The sequence below is a fragment of the Microcaecilia unicolor genome, chromosome 6 (assembly GCF_901765095.1).
Source record: "Microcaecilia unicolor chromosome 6, aMicUni1.1, whole genome shotgun sequence".
Taxonomy (NCBI): Eukaryota; Metazoa; Chordata; class Amphibia; order Gymnophiona; family Siphonopidae; genus Microcaecilia; species Microcaecilia unicolor.
This window is the reverse complement of record NC_044036.1, coordinates 343,562,881-343,586,865: the sequence shown is the minus strand read 5'-3', so window position 1 is coordinate 343,586,865 and position 23,985 is coordinate 343,562,881. Positions and strand designations below refer to the sequence as shown.

General features: G+C 42.1%; 1 protein-coding gene across 6 annotated transcripts in view; it reads left to right on the top strand.

Moving 5' to 3' along the window:
- The first annotated feature begins 16,322 nt into the window (after nt 1-16,322).
- Nucleotides 16,323-23,985, top strand: part of USP36 (ubiquitin specific peptidase 36) — a 48,683-nt gene continuing 41,020 nt past the window's right edge. For 5 of the 6 annotated variants that reach the window (XM_030208639.1, XM_030208637.1, XM_030208638.1 and 2 more), the window contains exons 1-2: nt 16,323-16,400; nt 17,551-17,783. The gene's annotated coding sequence lies outside the window, so the exon portion shown is untranslated. Of the gene's footprint in view, nt 16,471-17,550; nt 17,784-23,985 lie in introns of all 6 variants that reach the window. The other variant, XM_030208635.1, reaches the window with a different exon arrangement.

The window sequence follows — 23,985 nt, the reverse complement described above, 5'->3', positions numbered from 1 at the left end:
AATCCAAACAAAAGAATTACAATTTGTATTAACATCAAACCAACTTTAAAAATACTGATACATTTTCTAAAATTAAATTTAGATACAGAATATTTCGCCTGGAAGAGCCTCTATAGAGAATACAGTAATAAAATCAAAATGTATTTAGAAAATTGTGAACTAAGGTGCATATTATGAGTCAATAAATGGAAGCCTTTGATGAGTAGGGTCTAGTTTTTTAATTTTATGGGGCCTTTTACTAAGCTGCGCTAAAAAGTGACCGGTGCTATCACTAACGGGAGCTTTTCTGTGTGCTCAGACCACTTGTAGCATGGCCACATTTCCCATTTTCTCACTAAGTTCCCCATTAGCGCATGACCTCTTATGACACCTATTTTCTAAGTGGTAAGGGTTCCCGTGCTAATCACATGCCAATCAGTTGGCACTGATGTAACTGCAGTAACTGATTAGCACAGAACACGACCACACTCTGCCTCCAAACACATCCCCAGTACTAAAAGATAAAAAAGTATTTTTTAGCACATGGGAAGCGCACATCAATCCCAAAACTACCACAGGATGCCTGAGTGCACTCATGGTAGTGCCTACCATAGCTTAGTAAAAGGGCTCCTATATTTATTAGCTCTTAATTTAGCACCTTTAAAGCAAGGGAAATCAAAGTGGTAAATAAGTAAGAAATCAGAGAGAAGAATTCCATTAAATTGAGACGACAGAAGGAGAAACACTCAAGAGATGAGCCTAGAGGTAGTGAACAGGAAGCTTGATAGCCCCAGGTTAGCATGGAGTGGCTGAAACAGAGACAGCAGCCTGATAGCCCTGGGGAGTGGCTGAGGGCAGGTTGGAAGAGACCCTGAATTTCTTAACTGAAGTTACCCCCTGCACAGCAGGAAGAAGCAAGTTCCATATCAATGAGGCTGTCATATTGCTGTATACAAATTACTCAAAAATACTGTTCAAAATATTTACATTAAATACCTCCAAGGGGGGGAAAAAGAGATTGTAACAAACGAGAACCACAGCACAAGGAAAGAGAAATGCTTGTCAGTAAGGGGTGGGGGTGGGTGGGAGTGAAAACCGCAAGCCCGACCTATCCCAACCGGCTTTGCTGCTGCTCTCTGCTGTCCACCTTTCCCCTCCCGCTCGTTGAACCAACATGCCTTTGTGTTTTAACTCACTGCAGACCTCTCCCCTCCCCCTCATTAAATTACAGCCCAAATGAAATTCGGTTTTGGTTACAATGCCAAAACTGGCTCAAAATCCTTTTTCTGCCCGGTTTTGGTTTCGGCTGAAAGACTATGGCTATGGTTTTGGCCGAAACTGACTGAGTGTTTTCGGTGGAAGCCAATAATTTGTGCTTTGTCCTGTTTGTCTCCCTCCCCCTGAAAAGGAGTTGCTTCTTCCCCCTGCCCACCTCTAGATGCCCCCCTTGGCCCTATCTTACAATCCCTGGTTGTCTAGGAGTGTAGTCAGGGCAGGAGTGATCCCCAGTGACTCCTACCCATAAGGGACTGCCTATGCGTGGTCCATCTGTAACAAACTCTAAAGCTGTTCCATATGGATAGGCAGTGCCTTAAAAGACGGAGGACAAAAGTTTTGTTTTGTTTTTATTTATTGGGCAGCTTTTTAATTTATTTGAAAGCTTCCCATATGTATATATAAATATCATGAAATAACAATTGAATATCACTAAAACAGCTTACAAAAATTGTAGCTGGTAGATACAGCAGTTATAAACTCTGTATTTTGTGCTAATTTTTCTACACTGTTCTATACGATACAGACGGCTAAATTTCAGTGAGGATATCCTGTTTCCTGATGGGTTCATCTTAACTGTTGTTGTAAGCTGCCTTGGGAAGCCTGGTGTTATAAAGATGGAATTTATCAAAATTAAATATATTGAAAATAAATGGAAGTAAAATTAAACTTTCCTTTCACTGGGGCACATGGAATCACATCTTCATCGGTTTGGTAGAAATTTACATTTTAGATACACACATGGATTATTCTGTTTTGAAGCATGTTTCAGGGGCAAGTGGTTTTATAAGTCAAAAATAAATATTTTGTTTCATGCAGATCTCATTTGTTTAAACATAGCTAAATGGGATATAAGCCCTTAATGCAGCCCATTGATTTTCTTATATTTTGTTCTTGTGATGACTTAGACTGTGCCAAAACTGAAAACTCTTACCTCTTCTATCTAGCCACAAATAAAAGGAGCTCATTGTGAACACTATCCACCCTAAAAGGTTATTTTGTGACTGTACATGAGGAATTGTGATTCGTACTCATCCTGCACTTCTGTCTTTGCCTCCGAGACAGGAGTAGCCTTCTGGAGGTCTCCTGGAGGTTGGACTCTTGAGTAATCTCCCCCCCCTCCCCCCAGGCAGAACCCCAGGCAAGATGGCTACTAAATAAATATTAGACTTAATAAATGTTATTCAAAATAGCAAAAGAAGCAAATAAATAATTATTGAAATATTAACAAAATCCCAATAGAGTAGAATATGTAGGAGTTGTCAATACGTCCACCTGCTAGTGTAGGCACACTGAGGCTCCTCATCCTCAATTCTGTTTCCGCTTATATACCTTTTTTTCTTCCTTTCTTAATTACCCTTCCTACCTAATGAATATGCATCTTTCCAGAACATTCTATTTCATTTTATGGTGAATCCTGTTCCATCACTTTCTACCATCTTCCAACTCCTATCATTTATTCCCTCATTGCATGGACAATTAGGGCCTGTCATGTACATAAGCATAAGTTTTCATTAGATAATGATGGACCTATATCCCAGTTATGCATAGTCACCATGCATCACCCACACCCTCTTGCTGAAGCTACAATTTCACCCAAACCCACTTACTTCTCCTTTTGATTGTTTATCAGGATACTGCAGGTGTCCTTAGTCATAGGAGTCTCTCGTGGTTGCTGACTAGCAACTTATCACAAATTAGCATAGGCCAAATGTCAAACCACAAATTTCTACAGCCTTAGAAGAGTAGTTATTAGAAAAAACACATTTATAACTGTCTTGCAATTTCAGGTCTGTTCACAGCTCAAGAAATGCAAAATGGCTATACTAAAATAAAAACTAGAAATATGGAGGGTTTGCACCTTGCCATGGCCTCTGTGATATACAATCCAAAGTTTTTACCTCAGGTAGGCTCACCTTCTCATATGGATCAAGTAATAATAGTTCCAGCATTTTCTCCTTCTCCACACAGTTCTGATACTCAAAGGAGACTTCATACTCTGGATTGGCTGCATGTGTTAACCATCTATTTAGATAGGACACAATCAATAAACAGGCCATCTCAATTATTTTTATCAATTTGACCTGACCTGCATCCGCAACCAGTCACAAAAGGAACCCTTTCTCAATAAATTGCGACTTGATTTATTTCTGTTACCAGCTCTCGTGAGAATCTGATCGTGTTACAGCTCACAATTGTACAGCCATGACGGCCACAAGGGCTCATTTGCAAAGAACTTCTTTACAAGACATTTGCAGAGCAGCTTACATGGTCAACGACTCACACTTTTGCAAAACATTATTGCATCGATACAGCATCTTATGCATATTCAGCTTTTGGTCATGCTGTCCTTTCCTCTGTAACCTGAGGCGTCACCTTACCACCTCCTCCTGACACAGATACCAGACAACTTTTTTTCATACTTATTTTATTATTTATGTTGTTGTTTAATCTGCTTCCTGTGTAGCTTGGGAGTCTTCACTTGTGTGGCTGCAAGATAACTTTGTCCAGGGAGAAATAAAAGTTGCTTACCTGTAACGGTAGTTCTCCTTTGACAGATGATCTTGCAGCCACACAATCTCTTCCAACACTCCCTTCGTTGTCGCCAGTTAGTACAAGGAACTGAAAGGGAGCAGTGCATACATTACATTATGTGGGCTAAAGCGGGAATCCACAGGCATGCATGTTATAACTTTTTAATACAGAAGCTTCGAAACATTGATACTAGTCCGGGTCAGTGATGTCACCAGGGAATCACTTCACTTGTGCGGCTGCAAGATCATCTGTCCAAGGAGAACTACCGTTACAGTTAAGCAACTTTTGTTTCTTGACCCGTCCCAAACAGGAAATTACATCAGAAGGGGGCAGGACAGGTCAGAGGGAAAGCGCAGCGTAAGCCGCAGGCAGCTTTACTCTATCACTGCTGCAGCTGCAGGGCTGAACTTCGAAGATTTTACTGCAAATGAAGGGAAATGGTAAAACCAAGGAGCAAAAGATTATTAGAATTAATGGACTGCATATGAGTGGTCCATCAGTCAAGAGCTGTTTCAGTTGTATAGGCAGTGCCTTAAAATGTGGAGGACAAAATACTTTATTTTTAAAGTTATTTGACAGCTTTTTAATTTATGTGAAAGCTTCTCATATGTAACATAGTAGATGACGGCAGAAAAAGACCTGCACGGTCCATCCAGCAACATATGTGCTACTTTTTGTGTATACCTTACCTTGATTTGTATCTGTCTTTTTCAGGGCACAGACCATATAAGTCTGCCCAGCACTAGCCCCGCCTCCCAACCACCAGCCCCGCCTCCACCACCCAATCACGGCTAAGCTTCTGAGGATCCATTCCTTCTGAACAGGATTCCTTTATGTTTATCCCACGCATGTTTGAATTCCGTTACCGTTTTCATCTCCACCACCTCCCGGGGGAGGGCATTCCAAGCATCCACCACCCTCTCCGTGAAAAAATACTTCCTGACATTACTCCTGAGTCTGCCCCCCTTCAACCTCAATTCATGTCCTCTCGTTCTACCGCCTTCCCATCTCCGGAAAAGGTTCGTTTGCGGATTAATACCTTTCAAATATTTGAACGTCTGTATCATATCACCCCTGTTTCTCCTTTCCTCCGTGTGCACCATGATACAGAATACGCTTAGAAAGTTGCACGTGTAAATTCTAATTAGTGCCGATAATTGCTTGTTAGTGGTCAATTATTGGCACCGATTGGCTTGTTAAAACAATTAAGTTCTATGCGCAACTTTAATCGCCATATACAGATTCCGCAGGTTGGTGACAATCTTTTAAGCAATAGCTATACAGAACTGACTTTTTTGGAATGTAAGCCCTCAAATGCCTACTGTAAGTTGCTTCGTCCTAGATCTGAAAAGGTATGATCCACTATAAATCCAAGAAGAAGTGGAAAAAAGATATTTGTATAACAATAAAATACAGGGTACCCTGATCATATTGTTTCTACAGTATATTTGGATGTAGATATAAATAACAGGAAATAAAAATTGAGTATCCCTAGAACAGTTTAAAAATTATTGTAGTTGGTAGAAACAGCAGTTAGAAACTCTGTATTTTGTGCTCATTTTTCTACATTGTTCTAAACAATACACATGTGATTCCATGTGCCTTTCATTGGGGCACATGGAATCACATCTTCACCGCACCTCTTTTGTAGAAGTTTACATTTTAGATACACAAATGGATTATTCTGCTTTGAAGCATGTTTCAGGGACAAGTGGTTTTATAACCTGTTCCTTAGCTGGGTTCTAGTACTACCATATTGAAAATGCGAGCATACCATGCCTCTATGGTTAAGTTCCACTAATAAGTTACATGATTAGCTAGGTTTCTTGAAAGGATTATGTAAACTTAGGATGCATGACTAGGGACACAAACATACACTTATTTATTCAATATCACAACAACCTTTCAGGGTGGATAGTGGTCACAATGAGTTCTTTTTATTATTGACCAGATAGAAGAGATAAGAGCTTTCAGTTTTGGCACAGTAGAAGTCATCACAAGAACAAAATATAAGAAAATCAATGGCCTGCATTAGGGGCTTATAGCTCATGTAGTTATGTTTAAACAAAAAAGATCTGCATGAAACAAAATATTTATTTTTGACTTATAAATGCACTTGTCCCTGAAACATGCCTCAAAACAGAATGATCCATTTGCGTATCTAAAACGTAAACTTCTACAAAAGAGATGCAGTGAAGATGCATCACCTATCACCTGTCTCTACCTACCTACCCATCCATATACTACCCATCCATCCTTCTATTATGTTATACTTAATTTCCTACTTTACATAAGAAAATTCTGTGTTACCTATTACTATGTAAGCCGCATTGAGCCTGCTTTTAGTGGAAAAGTGTGGGATACAAATATAATAAATAAATAAATGTGCCCCAATGAAAGGAGAGTTTAATTTTACTTCCATTTAATTTCAAAATATTGCATCTTAATAACACCAGGCTGCCCATGGCAGATTAAAATAACAGTTAAAATGAACCCATCAGGGACTGTCTCTTCATGTTCAAGTGTACAGCGCTGCGTATGTCTAGTAGCGCTACAGAAATGATAAGTAGTAGTCTTTAGGATTTCGGAATGTTGCTATTCTTTGGGTTCCGGAATGTTGCTAACTCTTTAGGATTCCGCACAGAATGTTGCTACTCTTTCAGATTCCGGAATCTTGCTACCCTTTGCCCTTATCCCTTATTTGTCCTGTTTGTCTGTCCTAATTAGATTGTAAGCTCTGTCGAGCAGGGACTGTCTCTTCATGTTCAAGTGTACAGCGCTGCATACGGCTTGTAGCGCTTTAGAAATGATAAGTAGTAGTAGTAGTCTTTAGGATTCCGGAATCTTGCTATTCTTTGGGTTCCGGAATGTTGCTTCTCTTTAGGATTCCGCACAGAATGTTGCTACTCTTTCAGATTCCGGAATCTTGCTACCCTTTGTCCTTATCCCTTATTTGTCATGTTTGTCTGTCCTAATTAGATTGTAAGCTCTGTCGAGCAGGGACTGTCTCTTCATGTTCAAGTGTACAGCGCTGCATACGGCTAGTAGCGCTTTAGAAATGATAAGTAGTAGTAGTAGTCTTTAGGATTCCGGAATCTTGCTATTCTTTGGGTTCCGGAATGTTGCTTCTCTTTAGGATTCCGCACAGAATGTTGCTACTCTTTCAGATTCCGGAATCTTGCTACCCCTTGTCCTTATCCCTTATTTGTCATGTTTGTCTGTCCTAATTAGATTGTAAGCTCTGTCGAGCAGGGACTGTCTCTTCATGTTCAAGTGTACAGCGCTGCATACGTCTAGTAGCACTTTAGAAATGATAAGTAGTAGTAGTAGTCTTTAGGATTCCGGAATCTTGCTATTCTTTGGGTTCCGGAATGTTGCTTCTCTTTAGGATTCCGCACAGAATGTTGCTACTCTTTCAGATTCCGGAATCTTGCTACCCTTTGTCCTTATCCCTTATTTGTCATGTTTGTCTGTCCTAATTAGATTGTAAGCTCTGTCGAGCAGGGACTGTCTCTTCATGTTCAAGTGTACAGCGCTGCATACGGCTAGTAGCGCTTTAGAAATGATAAGTAGTAGTAGTAGTCTTTAGGATTCCGGAATCTTGCTATTCTTTGGGATCCGGAATGTTGCTTCTCTTTAGGATTCCGCACAGAATGTTGCTACTCTTTCAGATTCCGGAATCTTGCTACCCTTTGTCCTTATCCCTTATTTGTCATGTTTGTCTGTCCTAATTAGATTGTAAGCTCTGTCGAGCAGGGACTGTCTCTTCATGTTCAAGTGTACAGCGCTGCATTCGGCTAGTAGCGCTTTAGAAATGATAAGTAGTAGTAGTAGTCTTTAGGATTCCAGAATCTTGCTATTCTTTGGGATTCCGGAATCTTGCTACCCTTTGTCCTTATCCCTTATTTGTCATGTTTGTCTGTCCTAAATAGATTGTAAGCTCTGTCAAGCAGGGACTGTCTCTTCATGTTCAAGTGTACAGCGCTGCATACGTCTAGTAGCGCTATAGAAATGATAAGTAGTAGTAGTAGTCTTTAGGATTCCGGAATCTTGCTACTCTTTAGGATTCTGGAATCTTGCTATTCTTTAGGATTCCAGAATCTTGCTACTCTTTCAGATTCCGGAATCTTTCTACTCTTTGTCCTTATCCCTTATTTGTCCTGTTTGTCTGTCCTAATTAGATTGTAAGCTCTGTCGAGCAGGGACTGTCTCTTCATGTTCAAGTGTACAGCGCTGCATACGTCTAGTAGCACTTTAGAAATGATAAGTAGTAGTAGTAGTCTTTAGGATTCCGGAATCTTGCTATTCTTTGGGTTCCGGAATGTTGCTTCTCTTTAGGATTCCGCACAGAATGTTGCTACTCTTTCAGATTCCGGAATCTTGCTACCCTTTGTCCTTATCCCTTATTTGTCATGTTTGTCTGTCCTAATTAGATTGTAAGCTCTGTCGAGCAGGGACTGTCTCTTCATGTTCAAGTGTACAGCGCTGCATAAGGCTAGTAGCGCTTTAGAAATGATAAGTAGTAGTAGTAGTCTTTAGGATTCCGGAATCTTGCTATTCTTTGGGTTCCGGAATGTTGCTTCTCTTTAGGATTCCGCACAGAATGTTGCTACTCTTTCAGATTCCGGAATCTTGCTACCCTTTGTCCTTATCCCTTATTTGTCATGTTTGTCTGTCCTAATTAGATTGTAAGCTCTGTCGAGCAGGGACTGTCTCTTCATGTTCAAGTGTACAGCGCTGCATTCGGCTAGTAGCGCTTTAGAAATGATAAGTAGTAGTAGTAGTCTTTAGGATTCCAGAATCTTGCTATTCTTTGGGATTCCGGAATCTTGCTACCCTTTGTCCTTATCCCTTATTTGTCATGTTTGTCTGTCCTAAATAGATTGTAAGCTCTGTCAAGCAGGGACTGTCTCTTCATGTTCAAGTGTACAGCGCTGCATACGTCTAGTAGCGCTATAGAAATAAGTAGTAGTAGTAGTCTTTAGGATTCCGGAATCTTGCTACTCTTTAGGATTCTGGAATCTTGCTATTCTTTAGGATTCCAGAATCTTGTTACTCTTTCAGATTCCGGAATCTTTCTACTCTTTGTCCTTATCCCTTATTTGTCCTGTTTGTCTGTCCTAATTAGATTGTAAGCTCTGTCGAGCAGGGACTGTCTCTTCATGTTCAAGTGTACAGCGCTGCGTACGTCTAGTAGCACTTTAGAAATGATAAGTAGTAGTAGTAGTCTTTAGGATTCCGGAATCTTGCTATTCTTTGGGTTCCGGAATGTTGCTTCTCTTTAGGATTCCGCACAGAATGTTGCTACTCTTTCAGATTCCGGAATCTTGCTACCCTTTGTCCTTATCCCTTATTTGTCCTGTTTGTCTGTCCTAATTAGATTGTAAGCTCTGTCGAGCAGGGACTGTCTCTTCATGTTCAAGTGTACAGCGCTGCATACGGCTAGTAGCGCTTTAGAAATGATAAGTAGTAGTAGTAGTCTTTAGGATTCCGGAATCTTGCTATTCTTTGGGTTCCGGAATGTTGCTTCTCTTTAGGATTCCGCACAGAATGTTGCTACTCTTTCAGATTCCGGAATCTTGCTACCCCTTGTCCTTATCCCTTATTTGTCATGTTTGTCTGTCCTAATTAGATTGTAAGCTCTGTCGAGCAGGGACTGTCTCTTCATGTTCAAGTGTACAGCGCTGCATACGTCTAGTAGCACTTTAGAAATGATAAGTAGTAGTAGTAGTCTTTAGGATTCCGGAATCTTGCTATTCTTTGGGTTCCGGAATGTTGCTTCTCTTTAGGATTCCGCACAGAATGTTGCTACTCTTTCAGATTCTGGAATCTTGCTACCCTTTGTCCTTATCCCTTATTTGTCATGTTTGTCTGTCCTAATTAGATTGTAAGCTCTGTCGAGCAGGGACTGTCTCTTCATGTTCAAGTGTACAGCGCTGCATTCGGCTAGTAGCGCTTTAGAAATGATAAGTAGTAGTAGTAGTCTTTAGGATTCCAGAATCTTGCTATTCTTTGGGATTCCGGAATCTTGCTACCCTTTGTCCTTATCCCTTATTTGTCATGTTTGTCTGTCCTAAATAGATTGTAAGCTCTGTCAAGCAGGGACTGTCTCTTCATGTTCAAGTGTACAGCGCTGCATACGTCTAGTAGCGCTATAGAAATAAGTAGTAGTAGTAGTCTTTAGGATTCCGGAATCTTGCTACTCTTTAGGATTCTGGAATCTTGCTATTCTTTAGGATTCCAGAATCTTGCTACTCTTTCAGATTCCGGAATCTTTCTACTCTTTGTCCTTATCCCTTATTTGTCCTGTTTGTCTGTCCTAATTAGATTGTAAGCTCTGTCGAGCAGGGACTGTCTCTTCATGTTCAAGTGTACAGCGCTGCGTACGTCTAGTAGCACTTTAGAAATGATAAGTAGTAGTAGTAGTCTTTAGGATTCCGGAATCTTGCTATTCTTTGGGTTCCGGAATGTTGCTTCTCTTTAGGATTCCGCACAGAATGTTGCTACTCTTTCAGATTCCGGAATCTTGCTACCCTTTTGTCCTTATCCCTTATTTGTCCTGTTTGTCTGTCCTAATTAGATTGTAAGCTCTGTCGAGCAGGGACTGTCTCTTCATGTTCAAGTGTACAGCGCTGCATAAGGCTAGTAGCGCTTTAGAAATGATAAGTAGTAGTAGTAGTCTTTAGGATTCCGGAATCTTGCTATTCTTTGGGTTCCGGAATGTGGCTACTCTTTAGGATTCCACACAGAATCTTGCTACTCTTTCAGATTCCGGAATCTTGCTACCCTTTGTCCTTATCCCTTATTTGTCCTGTTTGTCTGTCCTAATTAGTTGTAAGCTCTGTCGAGCAGGGACTGTCTCTTCATGTTCAAGTGTACAGCGCTGCATACGGCTAGTAGCGCTTTAGAAATGTTAAGTAGTAGTAGTAGTCTTTAGGATTCCGGAATCTTGCTATTCTTTGGGTTCCGGAATGTTGCTTCTCTTTAGGATTCCGCACAGAATGTTGCTACTCTTTCAGATTCCGGAATCTTGCTACCCCTTGTCCTTATCCCTTATTTGTCTTGTTTGTCTGTCCTAATTAGATTGTAAGCTCTGTCGAGCAGGGACTGTCTCTTCATGTTCAAGTGTACAGCGCTGCATACGTCTAGTAGCACTTTAGAAATGATAAGTAGTAGTAGTAGTCTTTAGGATTCCGGAATCTTGCTATTCTTTGGGTTCCGGAATGTTGCTTCTCTTTAGGATTCCGCACAGAATGTTGCTACTCTTTCAGATTCCGGAATCTTGCTACCCTTTGTCCTTATCCCTTATTTGTCATGTTTGTCTGTCCTAAATAGATTGTAAGCTCTGTCAAGCAGGGACTGTCTCTTCATGTTCAAGTGTACAGCGCTGCATACGTCTAGTAGCGCTATAGAAATGATAAGTAGTAGTAGTAGTCTTTAGGATTCTGGAATCTTGCTACTCTTTAGGATTCTGGAATCTTGCTATTCTTTAGGATTCCAGAATCTTGCTACTCTTTGTCCTTATCCCTTATTTGTCCTGTTTGTCTGTCCTAAATAGATTGTAAGCTCTGTCAAGCAGGGACTGTCTCTTCATGTTCAAGTGTACAGCGCTGCATACGTCTAGTAGCGCTATAGAAATGATAAGTAGTAGTAGTAGTCTTTAGGATTCCGGAATCTTGCTATTCTTTAGGATTCCAGAATCTTGCTACTCTTTGTCCTTATCCCTTATTTGTCCTGTTTGTCTGTCCTAAATAGATTGTAAGCTCTGTCAAGCAGGGACTGTCTCTTCATGTTCAAGTGTACAGCGCTGCATACGTCTAGTAGCGCTATAGAAATGATAAGTAGTAGTAGTAGTCTTTAGGATTCCGGAATCTTGCTATTCTTTGGGTTCCGGAATGTTGCTTCTCTTTAGGATTCCGCACAGAATGTTGCTACTCTTTCAGATTCCGGAATCTTGCTACCCTTTGTCCTTATCCCTTATTTGTCATGTTTGTCTGTCCTAATTAGATTGTAAGCTCTGTCGAGCAGGGACTGTCTCTTCATGTTCAAGTGTACAGCGCTGCATTCGGCTAGTAGCGCTTTAGAAATGATAAGTAGTAGTAGTAGTCTTTAGGATTCCAGAATCTTGCTACTCTTTAGGATTCTGGAATCTTGCTATTCTTTAGGATTCCAGAATCTTGCTACTCTTTGTCCTTATCCCTTATTTGTCCTGTTTGTCTGTCCTAAATAGATTGTAAGCTCTGTCAAGCAAGGACTGTCTCTTCATGTTCAAGTGTACAGCGCTGCATACGGCTAGTAGCGCTTTAGAAATGATAAGTAGTAGTAGTAGTCTTTAGGATTCCGGAATCTTGCTATTCTTTGGGTTCCGGAATGTTGCTTCTCTTTAGGATTCCGCACAGAATGTTGCTACTCTTTCAGATTCCGGAATCTTGCTACCCCTTGTCCTTATCCCTTATTTGTCATGTTTGTCTGTCCTAATTAGATTGTAAGCTCTGTCGAGCAGGGACTGTCTCTTCATGTTCAAGTGTACAGCGCTGCATACGTCTAGTAGCACTTTAGAAATGATAAGTAGTAGTAGTAGTCTTTAGGATTCCGGAATCTTGCTATTCTTTGGGTTCCGGAATGTTGCTTCTCTTTAGGATTCCGCACAGAATGTTGCTACTCTTTCAGATTCCGGAATCTTGCTACCCTTTGTCCTTATCCCTTATTTGTCATGTTTGTCTGTCCTAATTAGATTGTAAGCTCTGTCGAGCAGGGACTGTCTCTTCATGTTCAAGTGTACAGCGCTGCATACGGCTAGTAGCGCTTTAGAAATGATAAGTAGTAGTAGTAGTCTTTAGGATTCCGGAATCTTGCTATTCTTTGGGTTCCGGAATGTTGCTTCTCTTTAGGATTCCGCACAGAATGTTGCTACTCTTTCAGATTCCGGAATCTTGCTACCCTTTGTCCTTATCCCTTATTTGTCATGTTTGTCTGTCCTAATTAGATTGTAAGCTCTGTCGAGCAGGGACTGTCTCTTCATGTTCAAGTGTACAGCGCTGCATTCGGCTAGTAGCGCTTTAGAAATGATAAGTAGTAGTAGTAGTCTTTAGGATTCCAGAATCTTGCTATTCTTTGGGATTCCGGAATCTTGCTACCCTTTGTCCTTATCCCTTATTTGTCATGTTTGTCTGTCCTAAATAGATTGTAAGCTCTGTCAAGCAGGGACTGTCTCTTCATGTTCAAGTGTACAGCGCTGCATACGTCTAGTAGCGCTATAGAAATGATAAGTAGTAGTAGTAGTCTTTAGGATTCCAGAATCTTGCTACTCTTTAGGATTCTGGAATCTTGCTATTCTTTAGGATTCCAGAATCTTGCTACTCTTTCAGATTCCGGAATCTTTCTACTCTTTGTCCTTATCCCTTATTTGTCCTGTTTGTCTGTCCTAATTAGATTGTAAGCTCTGTCGAGCAGGGACTGTCTCTTCATGTTCAAGTGTACAGCGCTGCATACGTCTAGTAGCACTTTAGAAATGATAAGTAGTAGTAGTAGTCTTTAGGATTCCGGAATCTTGCTATTCTTTGGGTTCCGGAATGTTGCTTCTCTTTAGGATTCCGCACAGAATGTTGCTACTCTTTCAGATTCCGGAATCTTGCTACCCTTTGTCCTTATCCCTTATTTGTCATGTTTGTCTGTCCTAATTAGATTGTAAGCTCTGTCGAGCAGGGACTGTCTCTTCATGTTCAAGTGTACAGCGCTGCATACGGCTAGTAGCGCTTTAGAAATGATAAGTAGTAGTAGTAGTCTTTAGGATTCCGGAATCTTGCTATTCTTTGGGTTCCGGAATGTTGCTTCTCTTTAGGATTCCGCACAGAATGTTGCTACTCTTTCAGATTCCGGAATCTTGCTACCCTTTGTCCTTATCCCTTATTTGTCATGTTTGTCTGTCCTAATTAGATTGTAAGCTCTGTCGAGCAGGGACTGTCTCTTCATGTTCAAGTGTACAGCGCTGCATTCGGCTAGTAGCGCTTTAGAAATGATAAGTAGTAGTAGTAGTCTTTAGGATTCCAGAATCTTGCTACTCTTTAGGATTCTGGAATCTTGCTATTCTTTAGGATTCCAGAATCTTGCTACTCTTTGTCCTTATCCCTTATTTGTCCTGTTTGTCTGTCCTAAATAGATTGTAAGCTCTGTCAAGCAAGGACTGTCTCTTCATGTTCAAGTGTACAGCGCTGCATACGTCTAGTAGCGCTATAGAAATGATAAGTAGTAGTAGTAGTCTTTAGGATTCCGGAATCTTGCTATTCTTTGGGTTCCGGAATGTTGCTTCTCTTTAGGATTCCGCACAGAATGTTGCTACTCTTTCAGATTCCGGAATCTTGCTACCCTTTGTCCTTATCCCTTATTTGTCATGTTTGTCTGTCCTAATTAGATTGTAAGCTCTGTCGAGCAGGGACTGTCTCTTCATGTTCAAGTGTACAGCGCTGCATTCGGCTAGTAGCGCTTTAGAAATGATAAGTAGTAGTAGTAGTCTTTAGGATTCCGGAATCTTGCTATTCTTTGGGTTCCGGAATGTTGCTTCTCTTTAGGATTCCGCACAGAATGTTGCTACTCTTTCAGATTCCGGAATCTTGCTACCCCTTGTCCTTATCCCTTATTTGTCATGTTTGTCTGTCCTAATTAGATTGTAAGCTCTGTCGAGCAGGGACTGTCTCTTCATGTTCAAGTGTACAGCGCTGCATACGTCTAGTAGCACTTTAGAAATGATAAGTAGTAGTAGTAGTCTTTAGGATTCCGGAATCTTGCTATTCTTTGGGTTCCGGAATGTTGCTTCTCTTTAGGATTCCGCACAGAATGTTGCTACTCTTTCAGATTCCGGAATCTTGCTACCCCTTGTCCTTATCCCTTATTTGTCATGTTTGTCTGTCCTAATTAGATTGTAAGCTCTGTCGAGCAGGGACTGTCTCTTCATGTTCAAGTGTACAGCGCTGCATACGTCTAGTAGCACTTTAGAAATGATAAGTAGTAGTAGTAGTCTTTAGGATTCCAGAATCTTGCTACTCTTTAGGATTCTGGAATCTTGCTATTCTTTAGGATTCCAGAATCTTGCTACTCTTTGTCCTTATCCCTTATTTGTCCTGTTTGTCTGTCCTAAATAGATTGTAAGCTCTGTCAAGCAAGGACTGTCTCTTCATGTTCAAGTGTACAGCGCTGCATACGTCTAGTAGCGCTATAGAAATGATAAGTAGTAGTAGTAGTCTTTAGGATTCCGGAATCTTGCTATTCTTTGGGTTCCGGAATGTTGCTTCTCTTTAGGATTCCGCACAGAATGTTGCTACTCTTTCAGATTCCGGAATCTTGCTACCCTTTGTCCTTATCCCTTATTTGTCATGTTTGTCTGTCCTAATTAGATTGTAAGCTCTGTCGAGCAGGGACTGTCTCTTCATGTTCAAGTGTACAGCGCTGCATACGGCTAGTAGCGCTTTAGAAATGATAAGTAGTAGTAGTAGTCTTTAGGATTCCGGAATCTTGCTATTCTTTGGGTTCCGGAATGTTGCTTCTCTTTAGGATTCCGCACAGAATGTTGCTACTCTTTCAGATTCCGGAATCTTGCTACCCCTTGTCCTTATCCCTTATTTGTCATGTTTGTCTGTCCTAATTAGATTGTAAGCTCTGTCGAGCAGGGACTGTCTCTTCATGTTCAAGTGTACAGCGCTGCATACGTCTAGTAGCACTTTAGAAATGATAAGTAGTAGTAGTAGTCTTTAGGATTCCGGAATCTTGCTATTCTTTGGGTTCCGGAATGTTGCTTCTCTTTAGGATTCCGCACAGAATGTTGCTACTCTTTCAGATTCCGGAATCTTGCTACCCCTTGTCCTTATCCCTTATTTGTCATGTTTGTCTGTCCTAATTAGATTGTAAGCTCTGTCGAGCAGGGACTGTCTCTTCATGTTCAAGTGTACAGCGCTGCATACGTCTAGTAGCACTTTAGAAATGATAAGTAGTAGTAGTAGTCTTTAGGATTCCAGAATCTTGCTACTCTTTAGGATTCTGGAATCTTGCTATTCTTTAGGATTCCAGAATCTTGCTACTCTTTGTCCTTATCCCTTATTTGTCATGTTTGTCTGTCCTAAATAGATTGTAAGCTCTGTCAAGCAAGGACTGTCTCTTCATGTTCAAGTGTACAGCGCTGCGTACGTCTAGTAGCGCTATAGAAATGATAAGAAGTAGTAGGAAACAGCTGTTTCTACCAGCTGCAATAACTTTTAAGCTGTTCTAGGAACACTCAATTTGTATCCCCTGTTATTTATATGTACATATGATAAGCTTTCACATAAATTAAAAAGTTGTTAAATACATTTTTGTAAAAAAAAAACAACCATTTGTCCTCCTCCATCTTTTAAAGCACTGCCTGGCCAAGCGAAACAGCTCTTGACTGATGGACCAGTCCATAATTATTTCTACTAATCTTTTATTTGCACTTAAAAAAAAAAAAAAAAAAACCTTCCAGGTTCGGCCCTCCCTCTGACCCCTGACCCGTTCGCCCCGCCCCCTTGTGACGCAACTTCCTGCTCGGGACGGCGGCGCGCGGCGGTCGCAGTGTAGGACGGCGGCCCGGGCCCGCAGCTGAGGTACTTTTTCTTCAGTGTTGTTGTTGCCGGGCCGGACTTGGAAGCTTTTTACTGCCAATAAAAGAAACAGGTAACACCGGGTGGGAAGCGGAGGGAGAGACACAGAAACCGGACCGCGTGAGTGAGGCTGGGCGGTCGGAAGAGGAGAAACGCCGGAGCCGGACCACCACAGTGCACGCGGCCGGGGACTGGGAGGGAGGGAGGGAGGGAGGCGCGCGCAGGCTGAATGCAAATGATTACGGGCCCAGTGACGTCGCGGTGGGCGGGGTCGCCCTTGACCTGAGTCTCACCTGGGTGGAGCCTGTTTGGTCGCTGAAATATTCTTTCTCCAGAAACAAGAGGCTTTGGCTATTTTGCTTGAAAAAAAGCAGCCTGTGTCCAGTTCATTGACCATTAATTATATCAAGTCAGGTGACTTTGCTTCAGATTTCAGCCCCTCCCCCTCCCCCCTTCCTGCACCATTCCTTTTCCCAAATCCGGTGGGTTCCCTCATTTCCGGGTTTGCAGGCAGCATGGGCGAACGAAGTCTTTGCAAGTGATGCAGCCGTGTCCTCTTCTTGTGCTGGGCTGTGCCAGGAGAACCGAAAGCTGAATCTTGGGCAGACTGGGTGGACCATTCAGGTCTTTATTTGCACCAACCGACTATGTCAATTCCAATACCTATTAATGTTTTCTGAATCTGAAAAAAAAAACCAAAGCACTACACGTAGCACATGGAAAGCATGATAGGAGCCTGAGAACTAGATCTGACCTAGATTGGGTTACTAATTGTAACTGTGCAATCTCTTTTATGAAGTGAACTGCATAGAAAACGAACACGTGTTACATAAAAACAAGTGTAGCCTGTGCAGACCTGAATGCTTGGGGCATAGGGAAATAACAGATGAGACCAGGCACAAAGTCCTAGCAGCAACTGCTTCCGTTGTTCTCAGGCACTGACAGCTCCAGCATTTATCAGAATGATATACCTCTCCCTGTTCTGGCTCTCATTTGGGGTAAACTCTCTTTAAAGCTGTGTAGTCAAGGGTGTAAGTTCAAGCCCTAGACTGTGTTCCATTTTGCTGGCCTTTTGTAATGCTTCCTCTTCTATTTTAACATTTTTGCTACATAGTAATTTTTAACATTCCCATGCAATTATTTTATATTTCAGATCTGACAAAGCTGGTGAAATCTCTAGTGGAGGGACTGGAAGAACCACATATAAGTGTTGACCAGAAGAGCTAGCCATGTTGGTCCATTAGCTTATCCCGACACGAACAATGTGAAAGTACGTGTCAAGGTTCATACTATTTCCAGTGCCTTATTCAGGAAATGTCTGATGAAAGAACCATTTTAGCCCCATGGACAAGAAATGTGTTCAAGTTAGCGATCTTTAATAAAGAGGTAAGTGTCTCTTGAAGATTTAATAGAAGAACTTGTTTATAGAGACACTAGTAAAAAAGGCACGTTTCCAAAACCAATGAAACGGGCGCTAGCATGTGGTTTTTTTTGTGTGTGTGTGTATGTGTCACAGAGTTATTTTGTGTGTGTGCAGGTTGTTGATGTGTGTCTTTTTTTGTTTTGTTTTGTTTTTTGCTTGGGGGGGTTGGGGGATGTGCTGTGCTGGCAAAGTGGGTTGGATTGGTGTGTGGCTTTGAGGGTGTGTTTCTGTTGTATTGTGTGTGTGTGGTTTTGTCTGTCAAGGAGGTTTGTGGAGGGGGGTCTTTCTGTTGGTGAAATGTAAATGTGGTTGTAGGGGGGTCAGCCTTTGTTGAGTGTTGTTTTTTTTTTCCATGTGTTTTTTTTTGTGTTGTGCTGAGGCAGCAGTGTTGTTTTAGATGGGTGGAAGGTAGAGGATCACGTTCTTTGTCGGTATTTTTTGGCCGTTTCAGGGCTGCTGTAGGGGAATGCTGGAAGAGAAATGTGCTGTTGGAAGCAGCGCCATCTTTTTCCATTGGGCTGGGGTTCTGGGCATCCTGGAGGTGGGTGACGGCTTGCCTGAGGACGGGGATGGTTCTTTTAAGTTGGCGGAAGGGAGAGCACGGTCTCGGGCCGTCGGGGGGTGATCCGGTATGTTTGGTCCATTTCAGGCCGGCTGCAGGGGAATGCTGGAACATTTATGCGCTGCAGGAATCAGCGCCGTCTTTTTCCGGGTGCTCGGGGAATCCCCGAGGTGGGAGACAGCTTGCCTGAGGCTGGGGATGGTTGGGCACGTCCTTGGCCGCTTTGGCAAAAGGGGAAGAGGAAGGGGGTGGGGAGTTACCTGCAGCCGCCTGAGAAACCATATATTCTTTGTTTGTTTTGTATTATTAGTTTGCATTTCTGTTGAAGAAAGAGTGGATGCCTTTCGAATGATGGAGGTGGTGCGTCTGTGTGCGGTTGTTTCGTTAGTTTGGCAGCCAGTCTCCAGCAATTCCTAGGCAGGGAAGGAGTACTCCTCCCCCTTCCTTGGTCGCTGTTTGCTGCTGGCTGGGTCGCGGGTAATCCTTCCAGCTGGGCCGCAGCTTGTCCTGTTCGCCCACGTCCCAGATGGTGACGGGCATGTTGTTTTCCGGCTCCTCTGACTCCATGTCAAGCGATCCCAAATATAGTCTGTGCTATAGGCCCTCTGGCACTCTTCAGTACTGGCATTAGGCATTTAAAAATTTCTCCCCCCCCTCCCCCCCCCCCCCCGGTCTATTTTTGCACATACCCACAGCAGGAATATTCTTCTCTCGTTCCAGCGGTGGTTCTGTGCTCTCCGTGCTGCACAGATAATGAGCCATTCTGCTGGGGAATGCTCCTCCCTTATTGTCACGTAGTTTCCTCTGATTGGTCCGTCTTACGTTGCCTAGTGTTGCCTGGGAATGGTGTTGTGATGGTCCTTTGTGTTTCAGAATGTTGAGGGTGTTTTTTCTGATTGGTCCGTCATGCGAGGGCGGGGCAGAGAGACATGGTCAGTGTTGTGGCTTCACCACCATGAATCCATGAACCCTTCAGGGAGTGACTGAGTGACTTCAGAACGTTGTCTTCAGAACGTTGAGGGTGAGTTTTATTATAGTAGATGTTGGCAGATGAGGGCTAAATGGCCCATCCAGTCTGCCCTTCCTCAGTATCGACTAGCTCCTCTTTTTCCTAAGGGATCCCATGTGCCTGTGCCACGCTTTCTTAAATTCTGACACAGTCTTTGTTTCCTCAACCTCCACCGGGAGGCCATTCCATACATCCACCACCCTTTCCATGAAAGAGTTTTTTCTTAGATTCCTCCCCTTTACGTCATCCTATGCCCTCTCATTCCAGAGTTTTCCTTCATTTCAAAAAGGCTCACTTCCCGTAATTCAACACCACTGAGGTATTTAAATGTTTCTATCATATCCCCTATCTCCCGCCTCTGTTCCAGCGTATATGTGTTCAGGTTCATGAACCTATTACTGTATGTTTTATGACTGAGACCACTTACCAATTTGGTAACTGCCCTCTGGACCGACTCCCATCTTATTTATATCTTTCCGTAGGTGCGGTCTCCAGAATTGCATGTGGTACTCCAAATGAGGTCTCACTAGAGACTTATACAAGGGCACTATTGCCTCTTTTTCTCTGCTGGATATCCCTTTCCTTATTTATTTATGTTTTTATTTGTTACATTTATGTCCCACATTTTCCCACCTATTTGTAGGCTCAATGTGGCTTACATAGTACCGGAGAGGTGTTACAGACTCCGGTGTAAACAAATACAAAGTGATGTTGTGATAAGATAAAGTTCTTGTGGCACAGCCACACTAGGGAATCGTACAACGAAAGAGTTGTGTTATGTCCATTACGTTCTTTAATTTTGTTGCATTGCAGAGATCAGGCATGTATGTTGGATTGATAAGGTATGCCTTTTTAAACAGGTTAGTTTTTAGTGTTTTCCGGAAGTTTAGGTGGTCGTTCGTAGTTTTTAAGGCTTTTGGGAATGCGTTCCATAGTTGTGTGCTTATGTAGGAAAAACTGGACACGTAAGTTGATTTGAATTTGAGTCCTTTGCAACTTGGGTAGTGCAGATTTAGGTACGTTCATGTTGATTCGGATGTGTTTCTAGTTGGTAGGTCGATCAAGTCTGTCATGTATCCCGGAGCTTCACCGTAGATAATTTTGTGAACCAGAGTGCAGATTTTGAAAGCAACGCGTTCTTTGATTGGGAACAGTGTAGTTTTTCGCGAAGGGGTTTTGCACTTTCAAATCACATTTTTCCGAAGATAAGCCTAGCTGCCATGTTTTGAGCGGTCTGAAGTTTCTTTGAGGTTTGTTCTTTGCATCCCGTATAAATTCCATTGCAGTAGTCTACTTGGCTTAGTACCATTGATTGTATCATGTTGCGAAATGTTCCCCTCGGGAAGAATTGTTTCACACGTTTGAGTTTCCACATTGAGTGGAACATTTTCTTTGTTGTGGATGTCACTTGGCTCTCTAGTGTTAAGTTGTGGTCCATTGTAACGCCGAGGATTTTCAGGCTGTCTGAGATAGGGAGGGTGTAATCTGGGGTGTTGATAATTGTGGGATTATCAGCGCTGTGTAGGGATGAGACTGTGTGGTTTCTTTTTTTAGTTTTATTTGAAATGCATTTGCCCAAGAGTCCATGATGTTCAAGCAGATCTTGATTTCGTTGGTGATTTCTGTCAGTTTAGATTTGTAAGGAATGAAATGGTTAAGGCCTTGGTTGGATAAGGACTTGGCTAGAGGGGTCATCATTAGGTTGAAGAGGATCGGTGGTAGCGGTGATCCCTGTGGCATTCCACAGTCTGCTTTCCATGGTGATGATATGTTTGAGTTTGATTTTACTTGATATACATAGTAAAAAAGAACAAAAACATAGTAACATAGTAGATGACGGTAGAAAAAGACCCGCACGGTCCAGCCAGTCTGCCCAACAAGATAATTTCACGTGTGCTGCTTTTTGTGTATACCTTACCTTGATTTGTATCTGCCATTGTCAGGGCACAGACCATATAAGTCTGCCCAGCACTTGCCCCGCTCCCAACCACCAGCCCCGCCTCCCACCACCGGCTCTGCCACCACCGGCTCTGCCACCCAATCTCGGCTAAGCTTCTGAGGATCCCTTTCTTCCGAGCAGGATTCTTTTATGTTTATCCCACGCATGTTTGAATTCCGTTACCGTTTTCATCTCCACCACCTCCCGCGGGATATGTTCTAGTGGTTAGGAAACCCTTGATTACCTCTCCACCCTCATCTCCCCCTATGTTCCCGCCCGCAACCTCCGCTCACAGGACAAAGCCCTTCTCTCAGTACCCTTCTCCACTACTGCCAACTCCAGGCTCCGCTCATTCTGCCTTGCCTCACCCTATGCCTGGAATAATCTTCCTTTACCCATACGCCATGCCCCCTCCCTACCCATCTTCAAATCTCTGCTTAAAACTCACCTCTTCAATGCTGCCTTCGGCGCCTAACCGCTCGAGAAATATAAAATACCCCAATCTATCCACCCTATCGGATTAACTGTTCACTCGTCCTCTAGATTGTTCACTTGTCTTTAGTTTGTTCTCTTGTCTTTTAGATTGTAAGCTCTTTGAGCAGGGACTGTCGTTCTATGTTTGAATTGTACAGTGCTGCGTAACCCTAGTAGCGCTTTAGAAATGATTGTTGTTGTTGTTGATTAGCTAAGTGTGTTTCCACTAATCCTGACCTTATCAAGTAGTCTTATTAATATATTATGGTTTACCATGTCGAATGCACTGGACATGTCGAATTGGAGGAGGAGGATGTTTTTGCCTATTGCTATTTCCTGCTTGAATTTGGCTAGGAGAGTGAGTAGTAGTATTTCTGTGCTATGGAGGGGGCGAAAATCTGACTGTGATTCGTGTAATATTGAAAATTTGTTTATGTAATCTGTAAGTTGTTTGGCTACCATGCTTTCCATCAGTTTGACTGATAAACGGAATGGATGCTACTGGACGATAGTTAGTGATTTCATTTGGTTTTTTTCTTGGTGTCTTTTGGTATCGGAGTGTAGGATATTGCCATTTTCCTTAGGGAAGAGGCCTTGCTGAAGCATGTAGTTTAGGTGGGATGTGAGGTCTGCTATGAAGTGGTGGGGGGCGGATTGGAGTGTTGGAGAACCTGCTGATCGCCTTTGCAGCTGCATCGACAGGGTGAATTTTAACCAGGTTTGGTCAACCGGGTATTCTCCAGTGGTTGGGTCCAACTCATTAAGGAAGATTTCGATGTCAGTGTTGTCCTGAGGTAGCGTGTTGCATAGCTTTGCAATTTTTTTCATTGAAATACTTAGCAAGTTTATCTGCAGATGGGATGTTATGCGATGTAGTGACCAAGTTGGTGTCTAGGAGTTTGTTCACGAGTTGATATAATTTCTTCGTGTCTTTGTAATCTGTCCCTATTTTGTTTTTATAGTATGATCTTGTGGTCAATCTTATTGCGTATTTGTATTTTCTTTGTGATTGTTTCCATGTGTTGAGTGTGTGTTTGTCTTTTGTTTTTCTCCATGCTCATTCGAGTTTCCTGGATTGTGTTTCTAGCTTTTTCAGTTCATCATTGAACCATGGTATCGAGTTATGCTTACGTGAAGTTCTTGTTCTTAAGGGTGCTATTTCATCTAGTATGCATTTGCATTTTTTATCCCATTCCACGAGGTGATATATGGAGTCTGTTTGTGCTGTCCATTCATTGTTGTATATCTGTTGCCAGAATGTTTTCGTGTCTGCTTGACCTCTTGTGCTGTAGGATGTGTGTTCTTGTATTTGGTATAATCCCTTCTTCCGCCAGTGTAGGGATAAATTTAATTTGTAGTGATCAGTCCAGGGTGTTTCTGTCCATTTAATATCTGTTATTAGGTTCTGGTCTGTTGAAAGTTTGTGTGAGATAAGATCAAGTGTGTGCCCTTTGACATGGGTTGCTTGCATTTGTGGCCATTGGAGATCCCATAAGTGGAGGAATTCCTTACATTCCCGTGCGTTTATGGAGTTTAGATCTTCTACGTGAAGGTTGATGTCTCCTAATACTAGTATATTGGAGTTGGTTACATATGTGTTTGAAATGAAGTTAGTCTGGCCTTTGTTCCAATTACCTGGAGGTCTGTGTCTTTTACTCTGGAATGGTGATTGCCATGACGGAAAAGTGAAAGCCACATTGAGCCTGGATACAAAGGCAACAAATAAATAAATTAAAGGTATTTTTCCTGCATTCTAGTCGTTAGTGTCATGGGCAAGAATCTTTGATAGAAGCCTGCATTCTTGGCTAATTGAGTACTTTGAGGGGTACTTTATTAATCCAGGAATTATTTTGCAGTACTAGAACTCTACCGGATAGCGTATTTTACTATTCGGCCAAATTCTGAAAAATATTATTCAGCTTTTATTATTTGTTATCTTAAAGCTCAATGTAAAATCAGAGATCAAGTGTTAGCACAGTAGAGCCCTGGATTATTCGTATTCAAATTTAAATCACTATCTGGCTGAATACAAATAATGTATTCGGGGCCGAATCGAATACGAATACAGATGCGCTGAAGTTTGCTATAACTTCAAGATTAATATGAATTATAAAGGACTAGTAATAAAGGCCCGTTTCTGTGAGCAATGAAACAGGCGCTAGCAAGGTTTACCTACGGCAG